The following is a 22,202-nucleotide window of genomic DNA, read 5'->3' on the forward strand; positions in this document are numbered from 1 at the left end:
GCCATACATGCTGTGTCCTGTGGCTGTCTCATTGCAGTGACATCCTCAAAAGAGATATTATGGTTGCTTGGGAAAACATGTCAAACTGTACACAACCTAATATTGGGACACAAATAAAATCTCAACTTTGCTCTGGGAGATTCATAAAGCTATATAATATGTTCTGGGAGGAAGACTGTGATGCTTCCTAATGATACACTGGTCAACAGCTCTACCTCTTTCTCCACCCGCAACCCCACTCCCCAAAACATTGCATCTGTGTAAAACCTACAGCACATCGGTGCAATAGTGGCACACTTCCCAAGTGCTAGTTTACGTGAAATGTGTGATCAAAAAGTATACTGAAAAAACAAGAATCCACATCTGATAATGGAAGGGGATTACACAATATTGCAGAGGTGGCACAATACTTCCCAGCCCAATATCTCTGGTTTACAGGGAAACCGAGGTTCCTGGAGGAGTGTGCATTATATTCAAAATGTGATTTGGCTCTCAGAGAACATCTCTGTGGGCAGGGGAAGTGATATATACTGTGATACACTGAGTTCTTAGGTAACCAGGGGACATCATGCTGTTTTTTTTTACATAAAGTGGAATTATCAGGTACTGGTTCATCTGGTTGTGTTTCCTCATATGCTAGAAAACTTTCCATTAGTTCCTTTATGCTACATGTGGTCTTACAGAAATAACTAGAATATCTCACAAAAAGCCAAGTCATCACACACAATGATGGTGCAAGTGAGTTGGTGGGCAACACATTCTGATGGTTTATTTCTATATAAGAATCACATTTGAAGTGTTATGATAATTAGGATGAAGACAAAACCTGTACTGACTGGAGTGGGAACAAGATTTACCATTGGATTTACCATGTATGTAGTGAAGGAAGTTTGGCTCTTTTTACTGACTCTGATCTTTTCGACTCGTTCAGTCCAAAGAATGAATCGTTTGAAAAATGTTGTTCATTTGAGTCAGCAATGCCCAGAGCAGGCAGGTCTTCCTACCGGCAAACAATGAACTGAAAACTCATGAGTCTGGTCTATAAGAGCCTCTCGTTCATTATAGGAGAATGTTGGAGCCGTCATTTGTGATTTAGACTATTTAGACGTAAACTTGTAAAAGAAAAAAAACAAATACAATAATTTATCTTGTCTCTGTATTTTCATAATTTTCCTTCAATTTGCAAGAGGCTGAATGTATCTCACCGAGAAAGCATCGAAGCAAGTGAAACCCCCTGCCCTCTGTCTCTGTATGAGTAGGCCATCTATCTGACTCTGTCTGGTCAAAAATAATATGACATTGTTGCCGCCAGTGGGGAAGCCAGCGAGCCTTTGGCCTCCCTTGATAAAAAAAAAGCATAAAATAATAGCCAAATTATTGTTGAGCTAAACTGAGATAGCTCCTGACGCACCACAACAAACGTGTCAAGGGAAGCCAGTTTGGATTTGGCTTCACTCCTATCCTATCAAGAGAGAATAATGTAATTGACAGAAACGACTTTCCGTTGCATCTCGTTGCGTTGTTGTCCTCTGGTTGCTAGCTCGCGAAAATTGGCCTTTTCCTAAATTGGCCACGAATGGAAATCGGGATTTCGTTTTAGTTAGTGAATATAACAGCGATTCTGATCCTACCATAAATTCATATATTGTGCCTCTGAACTGAGAGGATAGGAGTTCAATACGGAGCTAGATGTAGGAGGCAAACGTTAACTAGCTAACGTTGCCCATGAAAGGAAGTTAGGCTAGCGAGCAAGCTTTTTAGCCAGGTAGCAATAGAAAACCAAAAATAAAGTCATAGACCATTTTGTCAACATGAAAGAGAGGAGGATGGCATTGGCATGTCTCTACAAGTGTTGTGAGTATGTTTTTCTTCTACTTGTACGAACGCACGCAAACACACACAACACACACACACACACACACACACACACACACACACACACACACAAATCAGAACCATTGACAGCCACATTATAGATGATGTTGTTTGGACTATATTTTTAGTTGATTGGATTCAAATGTTTTTGCTACTTTTCAGTTGTCACTGTGTTAGACTAAGCATATGTGATCTGATCAAGTTTAGAAAGTTGAAATCGTGCTGGAATAGTGGAGGCAGCTCCTGTGTTCTTTGCGACTTGCGGTAACTCCAGAAGGTGTTCAGAGATAGATGCGAGGGGTTGAGTGGAGCTGAAGGATGGGACTAAAGACAAACAAAAGATAGCTATTGTAAAAGATAGTGTCCATAAAATGTATATATTGTGTGTAAACTGGAAGTAAAAGCCTAAGTGTTGTTGTCCATTAGTTTACTCCAATTAGGGGAGGAATGGTAGGGTTAGGCGAAAATAATAAAGAAAAATATATTAATATATATATATATAATATATATATACATATTTTTATATATGGGGAATTATAAATGATGCCAACAATTACATTGATGGAAGCCACAATCTATCTGTAATATTAAAGCTGATCTACCCCCCCCAAGCAGAGGCTGTACATATGATTTGATTCTACAAAGCTGTGTCCATCGTAACATTCAACAATCAATTAATTGCAGTCATTCTTGCACCATGAGATCAATTATTAAATGAGTTCTTCTCTATGCCCATGACCTATTTTCCTGCTGTAGGACTCAGTGGCCAGCACTAGAAGGTCAAATGAACGACAAAAGTGAACGAGTCACTCCGAAAAACAAATAACGACTCTCGAGTCAGTAAAAAGAACAAATTATTTTGCGAACTGCACATCACCAGCATGCTGATTCACAGACCAGTGTTGGACTTTGACTGCGTTCTCCACCAGGTGGCATCACAATAGAAGAGACCCTTTGCACTTCCTCTTCTCAATGTATCTCTATTACAATGGATTTGAAGCAAGTTGGTATAGAACAACTTTACCCCAAACACTGTGTTAGGGGCTACATGCAATGTTAGGATTTAGGGAGCGTAAACTGATCCTATACATTATGTCCAGTTGAAGTTGCTTGATTTGATAAACAGGCTACCCTTGACAGAAATTACAAGATTGGGCAAGACTGTAAAGGCCATGACCGCCCTTACAGACATGGCAACATGTCATTGAACGGCATTCTACAAACATGAAGATCACAGAGGATCATAACTCATCAAGCCAATCGATCATTAAAGCTTACGGACTTGTTGCGCTTACATTGACCTCCATAGGTATTGTGACAGTGACAAATATTGTTGTTTTGGGTCTGTCCACCAGCACTGTAGATATAGAATGATCTGAAACACAACCAAAGATTTTTTCCAGAAATCAAGGATGTCTACAGATGTCTGAACCTGAATCATCTGAAGTCATCTTAGGGATAACCACACTCCTCCCCACACTCCCACTGCCCTGCCGGGAAGCAGTCAGAAAGTAGTGTGACGCGAGTGTGACTCAAGCTGTGAGAATTATGTAGATTCACTCTCCCCCCAGGATAATGATGAACACAGGGGACTTAAATACAGGTTTGACTTGGCAGTAACCTATACACTGACTGCAAAATGGTCACACACGCAAAGATTTCATCAGTGAAACCAAGAGTATCTGAAACGTTTTTATGTTTGCACCACTCAGAGTATCCCCTCAGTTCAGAGGTTGGAGCCTCATGTTTGTGGCTCAGCAGAGACATATTATGTGTCTTCCTCTTGTACAACTGCACAGGTTTTGTACAACAGGCAGGTTCCTGCCACTTTTCAGCCATATTAAACAGTCTGAATGCAAACTGAAGTGTATTTTCGTGTGCAGTACATGATTCTGTATACAGTCAAATTCAATCACAGATGAAGACAGTAGGTTAATTAAGACAGAAACGATAACCTTAACCCCTTAACTACTTAGCTATTGTAGCATGTTACCTAACCCTAACCCTAACATTAGCCACCTAGTTAGCCTAGCTAATTTGTGTAATGTACACGAATGCGTTGGACAACTACAAATACCTAGGTGTCTGGTTAGACTGTAAACTCTCCTTCCAGACTCACATTAAGCATCTCCAATCCAAAATTAAATCTAGAATCAGCTTCCTATTTCGCAACAAAGCATCCTTCACTCATGCTGCCAAACATACCCTCGTAAAACTGATCATGCTACCCATCCTCGATTTCAGCAATGTCATTTACAGAATAGCCTCCAACACTCTACTCAAAAAATTGGATGCAGTCTATCACAGTGCCATCTGTTTTGTCACCAAAGCCCTATATATAACCCACCACTGCGACCTGTACACTCTCATTGGCTGGCCCTCGCTTCATACTTGTCGCCAAACCCACTGGCTCCAGGTCATCTACAAGTCTTTGCTAGGTAAAGCCCCGCTTTATCTCAGCTCACTGGTCACCATAGCAGCACCCACCCGTAGCACGCGCTACAGCAGGTACATTTCACTGGTCACCCCCAAAGCCAATTCCTCCTTTGGCCGCCTTTCCCTTCCACTTCTCTGCTGTCTATGACTGGAACAAACTGCAAAAATCACTGAAGCTGTACACTCATATCTCCCTCACTAACGTGAAGCACCAGCTGTCAGAGCATCTCACAGATCACTGCACCTGTACATATCCCATCTGTAATTAGCCCATCCAACTACCTCATCCCCAAACTGTATTGTTTTATTTATCTTGCTACTTTGCTCCCCATTATCTCTACTTGCACATTCATCTTCTTCACATCTATCACTCCAGGGTTTAATTGCTATATTGTAATTATTTCGCCACCGTGGCCTATTTATTGCCTTACCTCCCTTATCTTACCTCCTTTGCACACACTGTATATATGCTTTTTCTACTCTATTATTGATTGTATGTTTGTTTATTCCATGTGTAACTCTGTGTTTTTGTACGTGTCAAACTGCTTTGCTTTATCTTGGCCAGGTCGCAGTTGTATATGAGAACTTGTTCTCAACTAGCCGACCTGATTAAATAAAAGTGAAAGAAACAAAGAAAGGAAAAATAAAGAAAATTGTGTAATGCACACAAAATGAAATTTGTGTAATTCCGATTAAGTTATTTGTGTCTATTTTACAATAAGCTTCGATTGTGTGTCGGTTTTTAGGGTTGCATTACTGGGCAGGTGAAATGCTCCAAAAATGCAGGATATTTTATTTAATCTAAACCCAAAGTCAAGTAAATGTCAAATATTATACATTTATGGCATTCAAGTAAATGTCATATGCTGTACATTTATGGCATGCAGACCATTCATTCAGTTGGATTATTCCCGACAAACCTGTGGTGGTTAGAATAGATCAAATAGCTTCGAATGTCGGCCTGAGATGTATAAAATGTGTTGACGACCCCACGTGACTAAAGACTACTGGATGTTTGTTGACAGCTGATATTATGTGCTTTTCACTATGCCTGCTAAGGTTACATGAAAGCACTTCCGCAATTGGAACGTGCCAGACCCCCCTGTAGCAAGCACCCTTTACATTTTTTTTTCATGTTCAGGAGTGTGGTTTCCATATCCTGTGGTTGCGTGGGAGAGAAATCTGCCATTAAAATCACCCACATTGTCACTATAATTGTTGGTGACTCCTCTCATCTCGTGTTGTCCGGCTGTATATTGGTGTGAGAGTTTGGACATTGTGATGTTCCAACAGGTCTACTTAATACATCACACTGCTCAGACCTACTCTCTGACATCTCTCTCTCTTCTTTTCACTCTGGCTCTTTTTGAGCTCAGCTAATGAAGTATTTCACTGGGGGCGAAATAATTAACCAAGTCCCTGGAATTTGTGTAGTCAGGAGTCTTACGTGAGTGTTTTCCCATGATCATCTCTCCATGGGCCGGCCTCAGGAAGCTCAGGTGCTAAAAATACCACATGTCTACCGCTCCGTTGGCAGTCGTCGCAGGAAACAATGCGCCACACCACCTGAAACGACAAAACCTGATCCAACACCAACAGCCAGGGCTGAACTGAGAGGGGCGGTGGGGCTACTCAGAGGGGTCTCGTGAAAACCTTTTGCTTTGACTGCTTGGGTGAGTTATTCGTATTTCTCGCGCTGTCGCTGCACTTTAACCCTCAAGGCAATCTAAACAGTGTTTGGATTGGATGACCAAAGGCATTTAGAAGTTCCTAGGCCTGGCTAAAAAGCCTGTCACATTAGCTGACATCCATTTCTTTGAAACAGAAAATAAACACGGGCTCTCTGTGTTTGAAATGCTTATGTATGTGGGCTGTCTGAGACACATCGCAAGGATGAGTGATCCTGAAGTAGCAGAGGTGAAATGACTGCCTCTTGATTCTCAATAAACCTTAAGGAATGACTAGAATAGCAATAAGGTGACTATTGACACAAGTAAACCTGTTCAAAAGTTTGGGGCCACATAGAAATGTCCTTGTTTCTTAAAGAAAATATTATTTTTTTGTCCATTAAATAACATCAAATTGATCAGAAATACAGTGTATACTTTGTTAATGTTGTAAATGACTATTGTAACTGGAAATGGCAGATTTGTACAGGAATATCTACATAGGCGTACGGAGGCCCATTATCAGCCACCATCACTCCTCTGTTCGCTAATCAAAGTTTATAAATTTAAAAGGCTAATTGATCATTAGAAAACCCTTTTGCTATTATGTTAGCACAGCTGAAAACTGTTGTTCTGATTTAAAGAAGCAATAAAACTGGCCTTCTTTAGACTAGTTGAGTATCTGGAACATCAGCATTTGTGGGATCGATTACAGGATCAAAATGGCCAGAAACAAATAACTTCCTTCTGAAACTCATCAGTCTATTCTTGTTCTAAGAAATTAGGGCTATTCCATGTGAGAAATTGCCAAGAAACTGAAGATCTCGTACAACGCTGTGTACTACTCCCTTCACAGCACAGCCCATACTAGCTCTAACCAGAATAGAAATAGGAGTGGGAGGCCCCAGTGCACAACCGAGCAAGAGGACAAGTACATTAGAGTGTCTAGTTTGAGAAACAGATGCCTCACAAGTTCTCAACTGGCAGCTTCATTAATAAATAGTACCTGCAAAACACCAGTCTCAACGTAAACAGTGAATAGGCGACTCTGGGATGCTGGCCTTCTAGGCAAGGTTCCTCTGTCCAGTGTCTTTTATTTTGCCCATCTTAATCTATTATTTTTATTGGCCAGTCTGAGCCATGGCTTTTTATTTGCAACTCTGCCAGCATCCCGGAGTAGCCCCTTCACTGGTGACTGAAACAAAGTCAAAAGTGTAGATAGAGTATGATGGTGGCCCTCTTGTGACTTTATAGATTCATTCAGTTGAAGGGCCTCATTAGGAGGTTGGTTTGACGTTATTTTGAGGCTCTTACAGACGCAATGTCATATTCAAACTGAGAATACAAGGTGCGGTGAGCTCTATCAGTACAACTATATGAGTTGCGTTACAGCATCACATTCTTTTCAGTATCACTTCACAGCCATGCAAATGTGGTCCTGAGAAGTTGTACGTTACATTAACAGTTCATCTGAAGTGTAGATAGCAGACAATCAAAAAGGCATCACCAATGGTGACTTATGTTGATCAATGTTTTGATTACCCAGAAGCATGTCCTACACCAACGGTTGCATACTTTGAGGAGAAAGAAGTCGGACTGCACTGTAAAATTGTACCGCATGTGTGACTAGACTTCACAACGGAATACTTTCAGACCTACTGTTCCATATTCAGTTGAGTATTCAGACCATCTTTTGAATAGAATCTCTTTTTGAAGCCATGCCTGTCAGAAATAAACCCCATCAACACTTTGATCTGTATGAAAATGTTGGTGTTAAAAAAAAAAAGAAGCCAGGCTCGAGGGTGGAAACGGTTAACCCCACCTGTTATTTTTAGCCATGAAAGCCCCCAGACGGAGACAAAGCAGAGGCGATGGAAACAGAACCCCTGCTCTGTGGTGTTGAACGATTACATCTAGAATACTTATCAGCCCCATCACACTCTACTGTACATTTACGTAAAGGTCAAAGAGGAAGAAGTTAATAGGGGCTTGGTTTTACCACGTAGGGTTAAAGTTCACATGTTGTAAAATGGTGTGTTAGTGGATAAGAGGGAAATCAAATGTCACTGATCAAAGTGTGGTGACAGTTCTCTTGATATACTACTGACAGGCCTAGAACATTAAGCTGGTGACATTTGTAAGGGAAATCTATTAAAATGTCAAAGGAAGTGCTCATGTTTTGATCTAAAAATATTTGTTTTATATTTAGTCTTTACTGTGTGTGTGTGTGTGTGTGTGTGTGTGTGTGTGTGTGTGTGTGTGTGTGTGTGTGTGTGTGTGTGTGTGTGTGTGTGTGTGTGTGTGTGTGTGTGTGTGTGTGTGTGTGTGTATATATATATACCTGTTCAAATGTTGTTTTGTATATTGAGTACCATTTGTTAATGAGCCCTTGTCTCATTTTGAGGAGTTAACTTTTCAAAACAGCTCCGTCTTCTTTTTGGGGGGAAACACATTTTTTCCCAGAAATACAAAAGCATAACTTACAGAATAAACCATTTGAGGTGAGTCTTAATGAGATGTACAAGTCATGTAGAGGTGGCATAGTTTAACGGAATTCCTCTTCTTCAGAGGAGTAGCAAGGATCAGACCAATGTGCAGCGTGGTAAGTGTTCATAGTGATATATTTAATAAATCAATAGAACTCTGAACAAACGTACAAACAATCAACCGAAACAGTCCCGTATGGTAAAAACACTAACACAGGATAATACCACCCACAAAACACAATAGAAAACAGGCTACCTAAATATGGCTCCCAATCAGAGACAACGACTGACACCTGCCTCTGATTGAGAACCATACTAGGCCAAACACACAGAAATATAACAACAGAACAAAACATAGAAAAACATCATAGAATGCCCACCCCAACTCACGCCCTGACCAACTAAAATAAAGACATAAAAAAAGGAACTAAGGTCAGAATGTGACACAGAGGATGAAATTGACAGACAGACACTGTTTTCCTCCTACACCCCCCATATACATTTATAAGAACCTCGGAGTAGAGCAGGGGCGTAGACAAAACTCACCCCTTTACAGTCGGCAGGCGTTAGCTGTGGGATGGGTGGTGATGTTACTAAACTCAGATTGTGGATAGCGTAGTTTGTTTTATAACTGCCTTTTGACATTTTGACTTCTCAGAAGCGGTTTTGTGTTTTTGAAGCCGGGGACAAAGGCGATAAGCCATCCCTCTACCAGCACAGTTGAACATGCTGTTGTAGACAGACAGAGATGACTGTGATAGCACTGTACTGCTCTCAGAACAGATAGACTCAAGACTCTCTGCAAAGCAATACACCTCTGCACTTTCTAATCAGTGAGACAATCTAAAGCGTGGCTCCTTCTGAATCTGTGCAAACGACATGATGAAGATATCTAACTGAAGAGAACTATGAGTGCTCGTTTTACAGTCTAGTGAGGACAGTTGCGGAGAGAGCAAAGGGCATGTCCATGCCACTACTAAAGTGTCTGCTATACGGGTTAATATATGGCCAGGGCCGGAGTTATGGGCGTGCCCTGTCCCGCCCTACCATGCCTCCTTTCCTGTCCAAATCAAATATTGAAACGTTGATCATTTATTTGACCGAGACGCGCGCCTACAGAAAGACACATTATTCTCGGATAAAGTGAGCAAAACAGCTGTCTCAGTATGTGTAGACCATATACCTGATGCTGTCTGGACCAAAAGAGTATGGTTTGTCGTACTATTTCTGGCCAGACAGCATCAGAGACACGGACTACATATAGTAAGACAGAGGGATGCTGTTTCGCTCACTCGGATGTTTTGTCCAGGGAGAGAGTTTCAGCAGAGAGGAAGAGCGAAAAGCGAGAGGGCTCACTCTCGCCAAAATCTGTCCATAATAAGCCCAATGCATTTCTATAGGCATAATATGCAGACCTAAGCTTGACGCCTGCCTTCCCGACCTTTGGGACAATGACTCCCATTATTAGGGTGGAAACATGAGCATCTCGTCATCGCATACAGTTCTCTGGTTTCAGCCTCTTGCAAATTGGAAAGGAAAGTTGGCATGTAAGTCGATTCTTTTGCCAAAATGTTCTATTTACTTAAAAACTTTCCAAATACTTCACCAGTGAGGTGACTTAGCCAGAGAGGATCATTAGCTTCTTTTAAAAAATGATTATTTCAAATCACAAGTGTGTAGGCCTATGGGAAGCTGATTGAGTTGCGTCTGTCAGTGAAAAGCATCTAAAATCTAGTGTGGAAAATAATGTGTCTTGAAATGTTGCAACAAGAAGAAGGGGAGGGGTGTGCAGCGAAGATATGGCTCGTCTCTCTCCAGAATGCATGCACTCAGCTCTCCAGAATGTGATCAGCTGTCTCCCGCCAATTCTTGCACCATTCATTGCTTCATTCTGTGAATTGTTTGCCCTTTGAGTGTTTATTTTGTATTAATTCCCCATTACATACTGTATGTCACCAGTAGGCCTGGAAAATGTACAATTTAATCCCAGTGGTGGAAAAAGTACCCAGTTTGCCATACCTGAGTAAAAGTAAAGAAACCTTAGTAGAAATTGACTCAAGTAAAAGTGAAAGTCACCCAGTGAAATACTACTTAAGTAAAAGTCTAAAAGTACTTGGTTTTAAATATACTTAAGTATCAAAAGTAAAAGTACAAGTATAAATAATGTAATGATTTAATACAAGGATGGACTTTACTAGGGATAGCTCAATTCAAGACAGATAAAAAGGGAGGCTGAGTAGGCTGAGTAGAGAGATGAATGTGATTGAAAGAACCGGAACTGTTTTTATTTGTTGACTTTAGGACTATGTATTTTACTTAGTTGTTGATTGAAGTTACAGGCCACTGCTTCATTGGCCTACAGGCTATCTCTGAGTTCTATGCGCTCATTTCTTTAGCCGCCAATATACCCCAGTGTAGCAATGTTCCCATAGGGCAGAGCATGGTGCTCTCTTCTTAGTCGAATTTTAGATTTTTATAATTTTACTTCCGATTTTTTTGACTGACCACATGACAATGATTTGGAGAAACTCAAACGTTATTACTGATACCTTAGTCCTAAATATTTCAAAACTAAAAGCACTGTATTTGCGACAAATCATTCACTAAACCATAAACTAAATTGTGTAATGAATAATGTGGAAATTGAGCAAGTGGAGTTGACTAAATTGCTTGAAGTAAACCTGGATTGTAAACTGTCATGGTCAAAACATGTTGATACAATAGTAGCTAAGATGGGGAGAAGTCTGTCCATAATAAAGTGCTGCTGTGCCTTTTTAACAACACCATCAAAAAAGAAGGTCCTACAGGTCCTAGTTTTGTCACACCTGGACTACTGTTCACTTGGGTGGTCAGGTGTCACAAAGAGGGACTTCAGAAAATTACAATTGGCTCAGAACAGATCAGCGCTGCTGGCCCTTCAATGTACACAGAGATATAACATTGATGATATGCATGTCAATTTCTCATAGGTCAAAGTGGAGGTTCATCACTGCTTGTTTTTGTAAGAAGTGTTGACATGCTGAATGCACCAAGCTGTCTGTTCAAACTAATAGCACACAGCTCGGACGCCCATGCATACCCCACAAGACATGCCACCAGAAGTCTCTTCACAATCCCCAAGTCCAGAACAGGCTATAGGAGGTGCAGAGAACTACATAGAGCCACGACTAAATGGAACTCTATTCCACTTTAGGTAACTGATGCAAGCAGTAGAATCAGATTTTTTTTTTACTGATAAAATACAACTTATGGAACAGTGTGGACTGTGAAGAGACACACAAACACAGGTACAGACACACGCATACGCACACAGGCGCTAGCACACACACTCTACACACATGTACATTGTGGTATTGTTGTATTGTAGTATCGTGCATTTTGTGTTGTGGATATCTAGTGGTGTAGTGATGTTATATGATGTACGGTTTTATCTTTTGTTTAATGTGTCTTGATGCGTTAGGACCACAGGAAGAGTAGCTGCTGCCTTGGCAACAACTAATGGGAATCCCTAATAAAACACAAAAAGACCCGTCCAACTGATTTGTTCTGGCACCAGTCCTGTATATGGCACGAGCACTAGCCTATGGCCTTTACCTCCTGTGCTGGTCCCTCCTCCCGATCTGATTTCCTCCAGGCTTGGCGTGGTCCGCCGTTCAGGAAATGCTCAGATCATTCACTGTTCCAAGGCCATCATAAAAAATTACTTGCCTAGTTAAATAAAAGTCAAATAAAAAAGTGTATATAACAAATTCACAGTAGTAGAGATGCTCCAAGAACACGATGACCATGTGGGAATGTGGGAGCACGGCCAAAGACACGTGTCCATCCGCTGAATTCCTCAGCAAGTCAGAGCGACTGGCTAACGCTGCTCAGCGGCAGAAAACGACACAAGGTGGTCGTTCCTCTTAAAAGAGTGGGAAAAAAACATATGTAAACACATAATGACTGTTTGGAAAGAAAATACTGAGGACAGGAATAGGTTTAAGACTCCCAAGAGTTCTCTAGTAGACTGGTAGGCTATCTCCACCCCATTTGTTCATTTTGTGGAGGTAGCCTAGTTGTTCACCAGTCTACCAACTAGCCCCGAGCATAGGGGCTTTTACTAATCTTGTGAGAAAACACAACAATAATTATTGTCATCAACTATACCAATCAAAAGACCACATCCTACAAATAAAAAGTACATGTTTAGTTACATGGAGTGTTCCATAGGTGTTCTACAGGTCAATCATTTTTTTTTTTTAAACATAGGCATGTAGACACACTTTCCGAGCTTTGGCACATTTAATAAGAGCTTTGGAAATGGTTTCTAAGCGGAGTTATTCAGCCTCTTACAACTGACCCGTGTTACATTTAGCACCGGTCCCCCCATCGTTGTTGTAAATATATCTAATTTGGTATAAATTTCTCTGTAAGGGTTAACTACAGGGGCGCAACTTTCACAGGGGACAGGGGGTGGATATGTCCACACATTTTGAATGAAATGTTTGCCCCCCCACTTTTATCATTGGAATGTGATACAAAATGTGGCATCGTGGGCTTTAGGACCACGCGGATGTCTCCGAGTGGTCGGGTAGGCTGTTTGGAGTGTTTATTCAACTGGATAAAAAAATATAGAATAATAATTATAACCCCCCCACTTCTAAAACCAAAGTTGTACCCTGGTTAACTAATTAAGTAATTTAGAAAATACATTCACTTGTATTTTCAGCTTTCCATAAAAACGTTTTATGGCGACGTGAAAACTTAGCTGCTCTACTACCACATCGAAACGAGTGCGTCCACTCCCTTTCTCCATAGGGCACCACATGCAATTTGAACTCTGACGAATGGAGGCTTACAGTAGCACTCTGCCGCACGAGTGCACTTTGCCGCTCACATATTTGTTTGTGCTACTAATGACTAATACGTAAAGACTTCATGAACAACTTCGTATTAAATCATTGTGAGAATTGATTGTATCTTCTAAACAAAGTTAGGGGCCTACATTTAATTTTCTAACTGTGTTAGTCTTCGCCTTCTCCTCTTGGTGCACACCATAGAGATAGATAGAGGACTCGGCATGAATATAACCCATTTTAACATTGTCATTGAGGGCTTCCACCAATTTAAAGTAGTCAACTGGGTGGGGATTCCTATGATTTGGGAGCAATCAGCCAATATAGAAGACAATTGACTATTTTAATATGGAGATAGCTTCAATGGCGCTGCCCATGCTGCCAAAGACACTATAAAGTCACATTTACAAAGATGAGTACTCTAACAATCTCTATGGTGTGCACTCGCTTCACTTCCTCATTACATTGTGTCGGGGACTCCAAGAATTTCTTTGGTTTATTCCGTTTTGGATAAGTAGGCTATTGTGGCTCCCGAGTGGTGCAGTGGTCTAAGACATTGAATTACAGTACTAGAGGTTCGACCCTGGTTCGATCCTGGGCTGTAACACAACCGGCCATGATCGGGAGTCCCATAGAGTGGCGCACAATTGGCTTAGCGTCGTCCGGGTTTGGCCCAGGGTAGGCCGTCAATGTAAATCAGAATTTGTTCTTAACTGACTTGCCTACTTAATTAAAGGTTAAATAAGTACAAAATAAATTGTAATAGGCTACTGGAAATATGAACACCTGCTATTGTCAGTGACTGCAGTATCATCATTGATGTTGTCTGTTGTTTAAATGTGTGTCTATTTACTATTTGACCTGTTTAGGCCTACATAACCTATGCCTCATATTCATTGTTCAAGAGAACTGCTAATACAACGTGTGTTGCGAAGCTCTCTTGAAATAAACTCAGTTGGGGGAGTGTTTGTTGCATTTTTGAGCTGTCAAGCAACTTGTACGTACTGTTGAACTTTTTATTCAAGTTAACTGTAAATAAAAGCTGTATTGTAATATATTTTTATTCTCTGGTTTCCTTTGTTTGCTCAAACGCTCCAAACTTGACTGCAAGAACCTGGTATATCTTTACACATACACTATATAAGTATGTGGACACCTCTTCAAATGAGTGAATTTGGCTATTTCGGCCCCAGCCATTGCTGACAGGTGTATACAATCGAGCACACGGCCATGCAATCTCCAAGAGCTCAGTGATTTTCAACGTGGCATCGTCATAGGATGCCACCTTTCCAAAAGTCTGTTCATCAAATTTCTGCCCTGCTATAGCTGCCCCGGTCAACTGTAAGTTATGTTATTGTGAAGCGGGAACATCTATGAGCAACAACGGCTCAGCCGCAAAGTTGTAGGCCACACAAGCCCACAGAACGGGACCGCCAAGTGCTGAATTGTCTGTCCTCGGTTGCAACACTCACTGCTGAGTTCCAAACTGCCTCTGGAAGCAACATCAGCACAATAACTGTTAGTCTGGAGCTTCATGAAATGGGTGTCCATGGCAAAGCAGCCGCACACAAGCCTAAGATCACCATGCGCAATGCCAAGCGTCGGCTGGAGTGGTGTAAAGGTCACCGCCATTGGACTCTGGAGCAGTGGAAATGCGTTCTCTGGAGTAATGAATCACGCTTCACCATCTTGCAGTCCGATGGACGAATCTGGGTTTGGTGGATGCCAGGAATACGCTACCTGCCCCAATGCATAGTGCCAACTGTACAGTTTGGTGGAGGAGGAATACTGGTCTGGGGCTGTTTTTCATGGTTCGGGCTAGGCCCCTTAGTTCCAGTGAAGGGAAATCTTAATGCTACAGCATACAATGACATTCTGAACGATTCTGTGCTTCCAACTTTGTAGCAATAGTTTGGGGAAGGCTGTTTCCAATTTCAGACTGACAATACTCCCATGCACAAAGTGAAGTGGTTTATCGAAATGAAATGGTTTGTCGAGATCGGTGTGGAAAAATTTGGCTGGCCTGGACGGAGCCCTGATCTCAACCCCATCGAACACCTTTGGGATGAATTGGAACACCAACTGCGAGCCAGGCCTAATCGCCTAACATCAATTCCCGACCTCACTAATGCTCCTGTGGCTGAATGGAAGCAAGTATCCGGAGCAATTTACCAACATCTAGTGGAAAACCTTCCCAGAAGAGTGCAGGCTGTTGTATCAGCAAAGGGGGGACCAACTCCATATTAACGCCCATGATTTTGGAATGAGATGTTCGACGAGCACCAGTCCACATACTTTTGGTCTGAAGTTGGAGACTTTTATCTCCCTCACCAACTTCAAACATCTGCTATCTGAGCAGCTAACCGATCGCTGCAGCTGTACATAGTCTATCGGTAAATAGCCCACCCATTTTTACCTACCTCATCCCCATACTGTTTTTATTTATTTACTTTTCTGCTCTTTTGCACACTAATATCTCTACCTGTACATGACCATCTGATCATTTATCACTCCAGTGTTAATCCAATATTGTAATTATTGTACCTGCTCATGCCTTTTGCACACTAATATCTCTACCTGTACATGACCATCTGATCATTTATCACTCCAGTGTTAATCTGCAATATTGTAATTATTCGCCTACCTCCTCATGCCTTTTAAACACAATGTATATAGACTCTCTTTTTTTTATTTTTTCCTACTGTGTTATTGACTTGTTAACTGTTTACTCCATGTGTAACTCTGTGTTGTCTCTTCATACTGCTATGCTTTATCTTGGCCAGGTCGCAGTTGCAAATGAGAATTTTTTTTTTTAAATGCAGTGTATGTCCTTTATGATACACAATGGGCTATTTGACCTCTGAGACAAAAATACATTATGAGATTATTTGGTTGCAAAAACCAATGACAAAATAAATACAGCTTGCAGTCATCTGTTGAAGCCCTCGTCTTTGACTTAAACAGTCAGCTATTTGAGTGAACTTCACTCAGTCAGGCCAATAGTCCACCCACTGTCCTTGAGTTTGCACAACCGGACCTTGAAGGAAGGACATTCCTCGGAGATTAGGTCAACATGACCCTCCACCCCCGACACCAGAAAAAGCCCCTGCAGTATCTAACCCCAACTGGACTAAAGGGCTCCCCCTATGTGTCAGATCACAACCCACGCATTCCTTCACTCAGCCCCCTGTCTCCATAAGCATTGACAATGACATTGAGAGTGAGCAAGTCGACCTACACCACCAACCCACACCCCCCCTCACACCATCTCAACCCTCTGGAACACATTCATTGCCATTAACCATCCACTATTCGCTGACTAAACTTGTGTAACATCTTCTATTGCATGACATTCTGGAATCGAGGGAGCTGCTTCTTGAGAAGGGGCAGAGGGAATGAGGATATAATGCCATGAACTGACCGCGACTTTGCTTAACAATAACATGTTTCCGTCCCTCAGACTACAGATGCTGGGCGTCCCTCTGAGGCGTGTGTGGCTAGTTGCTGGGTCATGAGAACTGTTGCTATGGAAAAAGGTAGGGAGCCAATCCGGACAAGTGACCAACTTCACATACACAAAGTAACTAATTCCTCGTGCTTTCTACGTACTAGAAAAGGGGACACACTTAATAGCAATCATATATAGGCTATAATTGCAGTCATAGGGAAGTGTATCACCTGAACATTTAAATATAAATGGTATTGAGTGGAATGAGTCACCAGTTAGAAGTTAACTACAACGGTTATCCAATAGATAGTGAGTTTGATTCCTTGATAAAGCTTTGATAATGAACATGTATTATATTGGGGAATGACTTGGTTGCTGTGTAGCCTATAGATCAGTCTAGAAGAATAGGTGTGAGGGTCAGATGATCATCATACGTTTGTGTTGTGTGAACATGCTGAGCGGGAAAGCACTTTTGACTTTCCCGTTTCTAAAGACGCGCGGTCTGTTAGACTGTGGTTGGTACAGTCACCCAGGCATGAACAATGCACGTGTACATGCTTTCGCAACCTGCTCTACTTCCCACACTATGTGACCGTCACCCTGCACCTGATACAGTCATGTTCTCGGAAGTGATCAGACCGATTAAAAACATTTGCTCAACCCGTGCAAAGGTGAACCATGTTCATACGGACCCAAATGGTGCTTGCTGACTCACCAAAGCCAGCCATTATGACACTAAAAAGGGACCACCTTTACTTACTAAACTCACATACCGGTATTACCATCGTTATAGGACTCTTGGAAGATTAGTCCAAATGGGGACTAAATAAAAGAGATCCAAATGAAATCCAAATCAAACCATCAAAATAGAGTCAAACCCATGCTGCGTGTAAGGACTTTTCTGTTCTCATTAGACCGTGTTTGCGCGTGCAGTTAACACTCCCACGCGTCTCATTAGCATGCCTAAAATCAGCAGCCGCCCCTCTGCACAGCTCCCCGAGCAGTCAACAAGCAGTCTGCATTGACAGGATGTTGTGGTTGTGCTGGTAACGTGCGCTTCACACCGACAGGCGAGAATGGAGACACCATGACGTAGAGGTAAGAAGAAGAAAAACAAAGGCACCGCTATGAGGGTGTGCTGTTTCCACCCGGGCCCAGGCCAGCTTTGACCAGTGCAGTGTAAATAGTGGCCATGTCTAGATACTGTGTAGCCAGCATAAGTCTTTAATCAAACCTCAGTTGAAGTTTAAGCAGGCCCGTTCGTCTCAATTATGAATGAAGAACATTTCCCATTTTGAGATGGTCCCCGCGTCTAGGATGAAATAAAAGACTGATCGATCAACACTGAATTATTTCAGTCTGCCATAAAAAAGTTTTAGTGCCGTTATACTATAATACAATACGGAGTACCACAGGCTAACCGCAACGCAAGAATACAGAGGAAGTGTGCAGTTCCTCCTCTACACAGTCCAAAGGCTGTTTGCCGAACAGTATTCAGGCCAAGCACAGACATTGACGTCATAGAGCCTTTACAGTACAGCGGGCAGAGTGTACAGACATAATAAAAGGTACAATAAAGTCAGAAATTGAGTCCTACGTCCATTAGAATGAGGGCAGCCTGAGGTGGTCTGGGCTACTAAACATTAACCACTGACTTGGGTTACAAATCAATTGCACTACCAGCTAAGCCATAAAAGACACAGACCTATTGGTAGAAGAAGTAGTATCTTCATATGCACACATGGCAGATAAGCTTGCCCACACAACAACTGGCCTAGAACTACAGAGGTGTAAAACAATGTGTTTCGATGAGCTGTCACTTGTCCCATAGGTTTTTTTTGTTAACATTGGCAAGCTTACACCGAGCCACCTGTACATTGTCAAATCAGGTGAGCGTTAGCAATGTCTATATTGATTGTCTCTATACATTATTTTTGTCGGTGGAAACGCCTAAAGAACCATGTCGACCTTTTTGAGACAGAACTTTCATTCAGGAAGTCTCTTTCCCTCCATCTGTGGTAAAACATTACTCTGGTCCTAAGATTGTTTTATGGTTGAAGGGTAAAGTCTGCAAATCTCCTTCACTGATACGACGCATGAGCTAAAAATGACCATTGATAAGGATACATTGATATTTAACTGAGTTCATTTGTCTGCTCTTTGTTTAATCTGTACGGCATCATTTACTAGCATGGCTTCCCCTTTGGCTCTGTTGTGTGATTATAACAGGTACTGCACTGAGAACCTTTTCCTGTGTTATTCTTCCTTCTACTATATATCTACCACTGATTGTGTAGTGTGTATTTGTGTATTTCAGCTGATATCTCAAAGTGCTGTACAGAAACCCAGCCTAAAACCCCAAACAGCAAACAATGCCACGGTGGGGAAAAACTCCCTAGAAAGGCCAAAACCTAGGAAGAAACCTAGAGAGGAACCGGGCTATGTGGGGTGGCCAGTCCTCTTCTGGCTGTGCCGGGTAGAGATTATAACAGAAAATGACCAGGGCTCTGACACGACCTAACATGTATGGAAACCTCCCCATCCCCACCCCCTTCCAACAATCTCTGCCCACCGCTCTCTCCTTTCAGCCAGCTGTGATACTGGCCACATTTAGAAATCTGAGGGCTGTTATTACTAACAGGCAGAAACACAAACTCACTCTGCAAACACTTGGCCAAAGGCCTGGGAAAACAGAGTCAGAAGAAATGCTGGACAGTGTTTGTCCCCGAAGGGTGGGAAATAAGGCTTGTGAGGAGGTTTGGTTGGTGAATGGTGAACAACACCCTAGTAGCTCACAGCTGTGGGAGACTTACACCACAAACCGCTCCTTGAACAACCTGCAGAGCCGCCTCTGCTCTTCCCTCACCTACATTACGTTGCAAACAAACACTTCACAGAGAAGGCTTTTCATGAGGTAACGGCTCAATCTTTATAGCTACAAAGCATGAACGGTCGTCCATGAGTATGTGCGAGGTTGTACGTGTGTGTATGGGTGAGAGGCAGAGGGAAAGCGAGAGACAGAGAGTCGGACACGTAGTTAAGACATGTGGCCCGCAGAGCAGGTTAAGTGAAACAAGTCGACTGAAACTTTCTAATGGCAGTCAACATTGTAACCTAGTACCAGCTAGTGCACACTCAGATGTTTAGTACGTCCCCTTTTGTATTGTGTCTGACATATACTGAGTATACCAAACGTTAGGAACACCTTCCTAATATTGAGTTGCACCCCCCCCCCCCTTTGCTCTCAGAACAGCCTCAATATGTCGGGGCAGGCATGGACCTTACAAGGTGTCGAAAGCATTACACAGGGATACTGGCCCATGTTGACTCCAATGGTTCCCCCAGTTGCGTCAAGTTGGCTGGATGTCCAATGGGTGGTGTGGACCATTTTTTGATACACAAGGGAAACGGTTGAGCGTGGAAAACCCAGCAGCGTTGAAGTTCTTGACACAAACCGGTGCGCCTGGCACCTACTACCATAAATCGTTCAAAGGCACTTAAATCTTTTGTGTTGCCCATTCACCCCCTGAATGGCACACATACGCAATCCATGTCTCATTTGTCTCAAGGCTTAAAAATCCTTCTTTAACCTGTTTCCTCTCTTTCATCTACTCTGATTAAAGTGAATTTAACAAGTGACATCAATAAGGGAACATAGCTTCCTCCTGGATTCATCTGGTCAGTCTATGTCATGGAAAGAGCGTGTTTTGTATACTCCGTGTATATACCGTACAAATATTTTACCATTATTTATATACACCGTAAGCTAAGCTTGTCTTTCCAGTTTTCTAAATATCAGTGACTGGATGGGACAATCTATTTAAAATAGGGTGCGGGTTCTCTGAATAGACAACAGACAGAGACAGAACATGGAATAAACCACGGTCACCCAACAAAAAGGCAGAACTTTAGTCACTTAGTCCACTTGACCTTACTATTCAGCATTTCCATGTAATCATTCGTTGCCTTATGTAAAGCCTTGAGGCAAGAATTCATGTGAACAGGTTGGCTTCAAAATGCAAGTCACTGGAGTTTACGAAGATTCATTCTTTCCAGGAATGGTAGTAATGCTGACATAATTATTTAATGGATTCATTTATTTTTTGTTTCTGAGAGAAAACATTACCGGCGTAAAGGTCAGTTGTTTGTGCTCGTGCGTGTTTGTCTGTGTGTGTCTGTGTGTGTGTGTGTTATTACCTGCATGAAGCCTCTGCCTCAACCCCACCATTCACTATCCTGACCTGAAATGTGTGAGTGGTTCAAAAGAGTGTGCTAGGTCTTGACGGCTATTTTAACTCGGTCACTCAGAGTTCAATATTTGAAAATAGTATGACAAGGAATGCTTCTCCCACAATCGTTGAGGGACAATGAATTGTGACACATGACATAAAAAAACGACATTCTACAAATCTGTGAACTTTTCCATTGGAACAATGTAGTAATCGGCACGGTTTCATCATTCTTAGGTTGAGTACTCTAGATCGTATATCACTGGGACATTTTGACAGGCAATTCATTGTTGTCCTGTGGATTTTGTGTCATGTGGGGCCTCGTCCCTACCTGTGCCCCACCCGGACTTCCAGGTAAAACTGTGATGTGTTCTGTCCCTGCTGTGGAACAGTATAACCCGTTTCACCAGCTCAGAGACTTGCCCAATCAAAGACGGCTCCATAAATCAGTACTGTCTTATGGCACAACACACGCCTAGGGGTAAGGCTGTAAACCAGGGACTCACACTGGCCATTATTCCACCAATCAGATGATATCGTATGATGTCATTTATTTATGACGCTACTTATAAATCTACCAATCGGGTGCCTGCCCTGTGTTGTATAACCAATTGCTCCTCAGGTTTACTCAGGTTGGTCCTATTTCATTGTGTTATGGAAATGTTATCTATCATATTTGAGCATGAGATAAAGATGTGTGTCTTATCGTCAATAGCAAATGGAAAAAACAAGGCTTCATTTCCCACCAAAGAATTGTGATGACTACAGCAAACTTCTGTCACACTGGCCCTTGTTCCACCAATCAGCTTTGTGATGACATGATTTGTGGTGCACTCTTTAAAAATGTTTTTTTTAATCTAGAACCTTAAAGGAAAAATCTACTACATTTGCCACCAAAGAATTGTGATGACTACAGCAAACCGCGCCGGGCAAATATTTGTAGTTTGGTTGACCACAAGGGTTATTTTTTTCCCTTTAAGAGCTGAAAAGGGCCCAATATTGGCTCTGTACCAAAATCTTACTCATAATCTTACTCTAGGCCTTGTTCTCACTTTTCACGTGTGGGAACGGCATGAACCTGTATCCTAATCAAAATCAACATTCGTTCTTGGTCCATATTCTTATACTCCACAACACAACTCATGGCACTTTCGAGAAGTGGTAAGACCAAGTTCTCAGAATGTGAAGTTATGTGCAGAAATAGTTGTGAATATGGAGAAGAA

General features: G+C 42.0%; 1 long non-coding RNA gene across 1 annotated transcript in view; it reads left to right on the forward strand.

Moving 5' to 3' along the window:
* Positions 1-5,571: 5,571 nt before the first annotated feature.
* Positions 5,572-22,202, forward strand: part of LOC124006173 — a 30,257-nt gene continuing 13,626 nt past the window's right edge. Inside the window, exon 1 of the long non-coding RNA XR_006833739.1 lies at positions 5,572-5,984. This is a non-coding gene — a long non-coding RNA (uncharacterized LOC124006173). The remainder of the gene's footprint in view (positions 5,985-22,202) is intronic.

Source organism: Oncorhynchus gorbuscha, linkage group LG19, assembly GCF_021184085.1.
Source record: "Oncorhynchus gorbuscha isolate QuinsamMale2020 ecotype Even-year linkage group LG19, OgorEven_v1.0, whole genome shotgun sequence".
Classification (NCBI taxonomy): Eukaryota; Metazoa; Chordata; class Actinopteri; order Salmoniformes; family Salmonidae; genus Oncorhynchus; species Oncorhynchus gorbuscha.